The sequence below is a fragment of the Microcaecilia unicolor genome, chromosome 3 (assembly GCF_901765095.1).
Source record: "Microcaecilia unicolor chromosome 3, aMicUni1.1, whole genome shotgun sequence".
Classification (NCBI taxonomy): domain Eukaryota; kingdom Metazoa; phylum Chordata; class Amphibia; order Gymnophiona; family Siphonopidae; genus Microcaecilia; species Microcaecilia unicolor.
In genome coordinates this window covers 469,956,326-469,965,179 of record NC_044033.1, presented here as the reverse complement: position 1 = coordinate 469,965,179, position 8,854 = coordinate 469,956,326, and positions in this window count along the sequence as shown.

Genomic DNA, 8,854 nt, shown 5'->3' with positions numbered 1-8,854 from the left:
AAAAGAAGGGCATCCCTGATGAGCACTTGGCCGACTTTACTTGGTCCATTTTTTCTTACAACCAAGCCTCAAAAAGGTATGCAAACTGACCAGATGACCACCGGAGAGAATCAGGGTTGACCTCCCCTGACTCACCCAGTGGTGACTAACCCCCTCCCACCCTGAAAAAAACAACTTTAAAAAACTTTTTTGCCAGCCTCAAATATCATACTCAGGTCCATCGCAGCAGTATGCGAGTCCCTGGGGGGGGGGGGGGGGGGGTCAGTAGAGGCATAGCGAAAGTATTGATGTCCTTCTTTCAAACATTTTGGATGGCCTGAACTGCCCCCCACACACACACATACACACAGGGATGGCCAAATTCCAAGTAAGTGGAGTGACGTGGAGTGGAAGAGTGGCCTAGTGGTTAGAGCCATGGTCTTGCAATACAGAGGTAGCCAGTTCAAATCCCACTGCTGCTACTTGTGATCCAAAATCCAAATAAATAAAGGGGGTATCAGAGGCATAGCAAAGGCATGGATGCCTTTCTCCCCAAAACACCCACATTTTGGACGCAGGGACGGAGGCACCTAATACTTGAACGTTCTTCACCCATACATTGCAGGGATGGAGGCATAGTGAAGGCGCCTAACACCTGGACGTCATTCACCCATACTCAAAAAAAAAAGACATCTCTGATGAGCACTTGGATGTTTTCACCTGGACTTGTGTTTTTTCAAGGTTGTAGATGGCTATTATACATGCAGCTTGTCTGCATGTATGAAGCCGTCTTTGGCATTGCACTGTGGGGCGCCTTTGGCACTGCACTGTGCGCAACACACACATAATTTTGCTGACCTCAAATGCTTGGTGTTGCAAAAGGTTTTTCTCTCTACCCGAGGAGGTGATTATCGCCAGATTCTACTTCAACAGGAACAAAGATGGATTCATAAACTCTATTCCCTGGAACCAGCAGGTCTCAATACGCGCATCGAATGGAGTCAATTTTTTTGAATTCCAACGGTTGTGTACTATGAATGGTGGAAATCGAGTTCAGCATCTGATGTCACTGTCAGTATTTAAAGGTCACTGCAACCAGGCAAGAGCTGTCGCAAACGACACCGCACAGCACTTGTCTTTGGTTGCTGTTTGATAGAGTAGAGGTACTGTAAAGCCGTGTGATAATATCAGAAGAATGTGAGTAATACAACGCATTTACAATGTAATGTTTCATCTGTTTGCGGCAGTATCCTGACCTCCAAGACCCTGATGCAGCAAAAATGAAACGCTGGCCACCGTCGGCTTGGGGTGAGATGATGTATACTGCCGCAGCAGCAGACAGTGTGCTTGTTGCACATGAATTTGTTCAGCAGACACAGGCATAGGATAAGCCTGGCGTTACTAACTATCTAAGATAAGTGCTGGCTTTGTATTCAAGCACATTCTACCAACTGTTTAGCCTGAAGTGTATAGCTCAGCTAACTCTGGAGTTTATTTGATGTTGCATAATTAATGCATATTTTGCCACATTATTAAGGTGGTTCACACTCCAGTTTTTGAAGGTTTTTTTACATGCCTATGATGAAGAGAGGATCTGCGTGATCCGATTCAGCTCTATAGATACATTATATCAGTGAGTTCTTTGAGGCTGTTTTTCCTTCTGACAACTAATTTCAGGTAACTTTTGGGTTTATTTATATTGCCTGGGGTCATTCCAGATTTTATGACTATTCTCTAGCAATTTGTTGTCCCCATTCCCTTCTATTACACAGTTATTCTTAGCCATTCTGAATGTATATCCTCAATGTCGTCACTGGTCATTTCATGTGTAGACGATCTTCCATTATTTAAAAACACTTCAAACTTGCGCAAATGTATTAAAGTCAATACTTAGCTTAAGAATGTCAGCAAAAGAGAGTTTTTATGGTCCAACCCTCCTACAGCTGTTTGTTGGTGAAACATAATTCAGAACGGGTAAGAATAATTGTGTCTGCTTGAATCCTCTACTGAGGTCTGCAAAAAAAAAATGTTCCACTATTTTTTTTTTATATATATATATATACATATTGTGAAAATGAGGCTATTGTGAAGATGAAGCTCCCACCTCAGGATCCCAGGTCTCTCTTTCACTCAGGGCGAGCTGGTTCTCAGTATGCAGATTTTATGCAAATTAGTCTACTACCCCTTTCTGCTCAGGGTGACCTGCTTCTCAAAAGGCAAACATAGTCAGGTCTCACCAACAGGATATTTCTCATACAAATCTTTTATTCCCACTTCCTGGGGCACACCTCTTCCAGCTTAAAACACTTTTACAAGCTTAAACAGTTCTTCCAGCTTAAACATTTCTTCCTACTCAGTTCAATCTTCCAGCTTAAGCACCTGGACACACAGTCCTTCCTTGTAACATGGACACCCAGTCCTTCCTTGTAACACACAGTTCTTATACTTGATACTCTAGGGCCTTCTTACCCCAGCCGTATTAACTCAGTCCTTCTTTGTAACACACAGTTCACCACCAGGCCATAGGGCTCAGCCACTACTTTCCATGGGGCTCTTCCTGCTTCAGCTACCAGCTCTCTTCTGCAGCGGCTAGCTCTCCCTTCTCCCTCACAACTCAGGTGGGGTATTAAGTGGTTAATGGCCAAACAGGACCCAGCCCATAACCTGCTGCACCTGTTTCCACCCCCAGGACTCTCCCCGGTCCTAGCGACCTCCAGCTATACATCTCCTTACTGGCTCCCTTTAGTGACTCACCCAGCCCTTCTCCCTGGACATTTTAGGGGAACAGCGCCCTCTAGGGGCCTAACCAGGGTAGGACAGCCTCTTCCTTATCACAATATATATATATATATAGAGAGAGAGAGAGAGAGTGAGAGAGAGAATTAAATATTTTAATCACGTTATTTGAGCTTGTGAAATGTTTTTTTTTATTTAGCCAAGGTTTACTGATTGATCTCTAAAATTATAGGCATGCATTTTTGCTGTTAAGTGCTTATTTTCTTTTATAGAATATTTACTTAAGTTCCAATCAGGTGTCCTCTGGGCCACTACTTATAGGTACATATTTATAGAATTACCTCTGCAATGCTTCACAGATGCTAAAATTGGTACAAAGTCCATGGGCAAAAGGTATCCTTGGATCTGGTAACCATGCTAGCAATATCAAAAGTATCCCATTAGTTTGCAGTTCCATGGATCCCAGAAGTGGAGTCTGAAAAGGAAACTGCTTGTCAAAAGTTGTCATTTACTGCTGTGTGAGGACATTCTCCTGCATGCTGTATAGTGCAAAGTTTACGGATGATACAAGAAAGAATAAGGCAGACCTGAAAATTGCATTGTAAAGTCATGAGTAAATAAGAAATGCTATTCTGGGTCAGACCAATGACTTGTCTGTGAAGTGCTCGGTCTAAGTGACTTAGAAGTACTCAGTAGATTCCAATGGAAATAATGTTTAAATTGTTTTCTGCTAGAAGAGGTGGAGACACCTAAGTCTATAAGGCTAATAATTACTTATAGATTTGCCCTCCAGAAAAATTGTCCAAACCTTTCTGTAAAGTCAGCTATACTGCCGGCATTAATCACATTTTCTGGCAACCAATTCCATAGCTTAATTGCATGTTGTCTAAAAGAATACTTTCTTAAATTAGTTTTAAATGTACTACCCATTAGTTTCATAGAGTATACTCTTATCCTAATACTATTTGAAAGTAAAAAAAAATAACCTTTTTCTATTTACCAGCCCACCTCACATATGATCTTATAAAACTCTGACATACTCTCACTGAATCATCTGTTTTCCTAGTTGAGTAACTCTTACCTATTTAGGGGGTCTTTTACTAAAGCTTAACTCGAGATATCTGCAGCAGGGCTCATTTTATTCCTATGGATTCTGCTGCATATACATAGTAACATAGTAGATGACGGCAGAAAAAGACCTGCATGGTCCATCCAGTCTGCCCAACAAGATAAACTCATATGTGCTACGTTTTGTGTATACCTTACCTTGATTTGTACCTGTCCTTTTCAGGGCACAGACCGTGTAAGTCTGCCCAGCACTATCCCCGCCTCCCGCCACCGGCTCTGCCACCCAATCTCGGCTAAGCTCCTTAGGATCCATTCCTTCTGAACAGGATTCCTTTATGTTTATCCCACGCGTGCTTGAATTCTGTTACCGTTTTCATTTCCACCACCTCCCGCGGGAGGGCATTCCAAGCATCCACTACTCTCTCCGTGAAAAAATACTTCCTGACATTTTTCTTGAGTCTGCCCCCCCTTCAATCTCATTTCACGTCCTCTCGTTCTACCTCCTTCGCATCTCCGGAAAAGGTTCGTTTGCAGATTAATACTTTTCAAATATTTCAACGTCTGTATTATATCACCCCTGTTTCTCCTTTCTTCCAGAGTATACATGTTCAGGTCATCAAGTCTCTCCTCATACATCTTGTAACGCAAATCCCTTACCATTCTCTTAGCTTTTCTTTTCACCGCTTCGATTCTTTTTACATCCTTTGCAAGGTACGGCCTCCAAAACTGAACACAATACTCTAGGTGGGGCCTCACCAACGACTTATACAGGGGCATCAACACCCCCCTTTCTTCTGCTGGTCACACCTCTCTCTATACAGCCTAACAACCTTATATCTATGGCCACCGCCTTGTCACACTGTTTCGTCGCCTTCAGATCCTCAGATACTATCACCCCAAGATCCCTCTCCCCATCCGTTCCTATCAGACTCTCCCCGCCTAACACATACGTCTCCCGAGGATTTCTATTCCATAAGTGTATCACTTTGCATTTCTTCGCATTGAATTTGAATTGCCAAACCTTAGACCATTCTTCTAGTTTCCTCAGATCCTTTTTTATGTTTTCCACTCCCTCCCGGGTGTCCACTCTGTTACAGATCTTAGTATCATCCGCAAATAGGCAAACTTTACCTTCTAACTCTTCGGCAATGTCACTCACAAATATGTTGAACAGAATCAGCCCCAGCACCGATCCTTGAGACACACCACTACTCACCATTCCCTCCTCTGAGTAAATTCCATTCACCACCACCCTCTGACTTCTGTTCGTCAACCAGATCCTAATCCAGTTCACCACTTCGGGTCCTATCTTCAGCCCATCCAGTTTATTTAAGAGCCTCCTGTGGGGAACCGTGTCAAAAGCTTTGCTGAATTCTAAGTAGATTACGTCTATAGCTCATCCCTGATTCAATTCTCCTGTCACCCAATCAAAGAATTCAATGTGATTCGTTTGGCACGATTTTCCTTTGGTAAAACCATGTTGTCTCGGATCTTGCAACTTATTGGCTTCCAGAAAATTCACTATCCTTTCCTTCAGCATCACTTCCATTACTTTTCCAATAATCGAAGTGAGGCTTACCGGCCTGTAGTTTCCAGCTTCTTCCCTATCACCACTTTTGTGAAGAGGGACCACCTCCGCCGTTCTCCAATCCCTCGGAACCTCTCCCGTCTGCAAGGATATATTAAACAAATCTTTAAGAGGATCAGCCAGAACCTCTCTGAGCTCCCTCAATATCCTGGGGTGGATCCCATCCAGTCCCATGGCTTTGTCCACCTTTAGCTTTTCAAGCTGTTCATACACACTCTCTTCCATGAACGGTGCTCTATCCACTTCAATCTCATTTGTACTTTTTGCAGTCCATCGCGGTCCTTTGCCAGGATTTTCTTCTGTGAAAACAGAACAAAAGTATCTATTTAGCAAATGTGCTTTTTCTTCATCGTTATCCACATAGCAAGAGGTGGGAAAATGTGGGATACAAATGCAAACAATAAATAAATAAATAAATAGCGGTTTGCAGTACCTTTTACTCTCACAATTCCCTTTTTAGTCATTCTCCTTTCACTAATATACCTGAAGAAATTTTTGTCACCCCTTCTTACATTTCTAGCCATATAACTCAAGCTAAGCTTTAGTAAAAGAACCCTTAGTCTTTCTTTATAATAGAGCTAAACCAGGCTAGTAAATATCATTATAGTCATAATTGCCATCTTTCAACTTTTAGGTACCCTCTTACTAAAGGGTGTCAAGCCCATAATGCATGGTTACCCCCGGATTCTATAAATGGTGAATCAGAGGGCATAGCCAATTTGCATGTGCAACGTGGAGGGGCATAATCGAACGTCGCCGTCCAAATAGATCGCCGGCGATCTATGTTGGCAGCGGCGCTAGAGCTGGCCGGAACCGTATTATCGGAAAAGATGGCCGGCCATCTTTTTTGTCGATAATATGGTTTAGCCTGGCCAAATGCCGTGGAGTTCACCGGGTTTGAGATGGCCGGGTTTGTTTTTCAGCGATAATGGAAAGTTATGTCAGCCATCTCAAACCCCGGCCAAATTCAAGGCATTTGGCCATGGAAGGAGCCAGCATTTTTAATGAACTGGCCCCCCTGACATGCCAGGACACCAACCAGCCACCCTAGGGGTCACTGCAGTGGTCTTCAGAAAAGCTCCCACGTGCAAAGCTCCCTTACTTTGGGAGCTGAGCCCCCCAAACCCCCTACCCACAAATGTACTGCACCCACTAAATTTGCTCCAAACTTCGCTCCTTCTCTCTCGCTGCACCCTACGCCTGGAATAGACTTCCTGAGCCCCTATGTCTTGCCCCATCCTTGACCATTTTTAAATCTAGATTGAAAGCCCACCTCTTTAACATTGCTTTTGACTTGTAACCATTCGTCCCCACCTACCCTCCTCTCCTCTTTCCTCTACACATTAATTAATTTGCTTGCTTTATTTTTTGTCTATTAGATTGTAAGCTCTTTGAGCAGGGACTGTCTTTCTTCTATGTTTGGGCAGCGCTGCGTACGCTTTGTAGCACTATAGAAATGCTAAATAGTAGTAGTAGTACTAGCTAATCAGCACTGTTAATTGGATGTTAACAAGCAATTATCAGCACTAATTGGAATTGAGATTTACTCACACAACTCGCTAAGTGTATTCTACAACATCTTGTGACTAAATTCTGAGTTGCATAGTTGAAAAGAGGCATGGCCATGGGTGGGCTGTGGGTGTTTCTAAAATCTATGAGCAGAATACACCTGATCTGCACCTAATTTGGGCATCTGGATCTATGCAAGTAAAACCTAACATTCTATTTGTTTTCATAGCGCCACAGCACACTGAGCAGAGGGATTTAAAGTATCATCAAAAATGTCGCCGAGATCCCTTTCTTGGTCGGTGACTCCTAACGTAAAATCTTGCATTACATAGCTATAGTTTGGGCTCCTCTTTCCCACATGCATCACTTTGCACTTGCTCACATCAGATGTCATCTGTCATTTAGACTCCCAGTCTCACTGTCTTGTAAGGTAATTTTTCACAATCATCTCGCAATTTAACAACTTTGAATAACTTTGTGTTGTCAGCAAATGTAATTACTTCACTAGTTACTCTCATCTCTAGATCATTGTAGCGCTATAGAAATGCTAAATAGTAGTAGTAGTAGTAGTAGTAGTAGAAGTATTTATAAATATGTTAAAAAGCAGCGGCCCCCAGCACAGACACCTGGAGAACCCCACTATCTACACTTTTCCATTGAGAATACTAACCATTTAAACCTACTCTCTGTTTTCTATCTTTTAACCAGTTTTTAACCCACAATAGAACACTACCTCCTATCCCATGACTCTCCAGTTTCTTCTGGAGTCTTTCATGAGGTACTTTGTCAAATGCCTTTTGAAAATCCAGATACACAATATCAACTGGCTTGCCTTTATCCATATGTTTGTTCACCCCTTCAAAGAAATGTAGTAGATTGGTGCTTGGATCCCTGCCTAACCTTAGGCACAATGATTTACACCAACTAAACCCTGGTGTAAATCCTTGTGCCTAAATTAGGCATGGATCTCCCTTTATTCTATAACAGCATGTATAAATTGCAGGAATGCCCTAGTCTGTCCATGACCATCCAATGGTACACCCCCTTTTTGGAACCGCATGTAAAATTTGCGCACATATCCTAGCACCTAAAAATGTGAATGTAAATTATAATCAATACCAATTGTTGCCAATAATTGATTATAAGCACCCAATTATTTGTGCTAATTGGCTTATTCGATTAAATTGCATGCAGAAATTGAGCAGATGCCCAAATTTCCATGTGTAATTTAAAGCACCATATATAGAATTAGCCTGTTAATGTGAGAAAGTGAAAAGTGAAAAGTGATGCATGTAGGAAAGAAGAACACAAACGACAGCTACATGATGCAGGGTTCTGCATTAAGGGCCTTGTTTGCTAAGGTATACTAGTGTTTTTAGCACACAATAAACACAAGAGACACTCATATTCCTATGAGTGTCTCTAGTGGTAGCGTGCATTAAAAATGCTAGCATACCTTTAGTGCGATTTAGTGAACAGGGCCCTAAGAGTCACCGCCCAGGAAAAGGATTTAGGTGTCTTCATAGATGATTTATTGAAAACCACTGATCAGTGTACAGCACTAGCTAAGAATCAAATAGAATGTTAGTAATTACTAGGAAAGGAATGGAGAACAAAACTGAGAATATTATAATGCCATGCTGCAGCCACACCTCAAATACTGTGTGTAATTTGTTTCACTGTATCTAAAAAAAAAACTTATAGTGGAATTAGAAAAAAATACAAAGAAGGGTGTCAAAAATGATAAAGGGGATGGGATTGCTTCCCTATGAGTGAAGGCTAAAGAGGCCGGGGCTCTTCAGCTTGAAGAAGAGACAGTTGAGGAAGGATATGATTGAGGTGGAATGGGTAGACTGTTTCACTCTTTTTGAAAATAGAAGAACAAGGGGGCACAAAATGAAGAGAAACGTTTCTTCACTCAACGTGTAATTAAGCTCTGGAATTCATTGCCAGGGAGTCTGGTAAAAGTGGTTA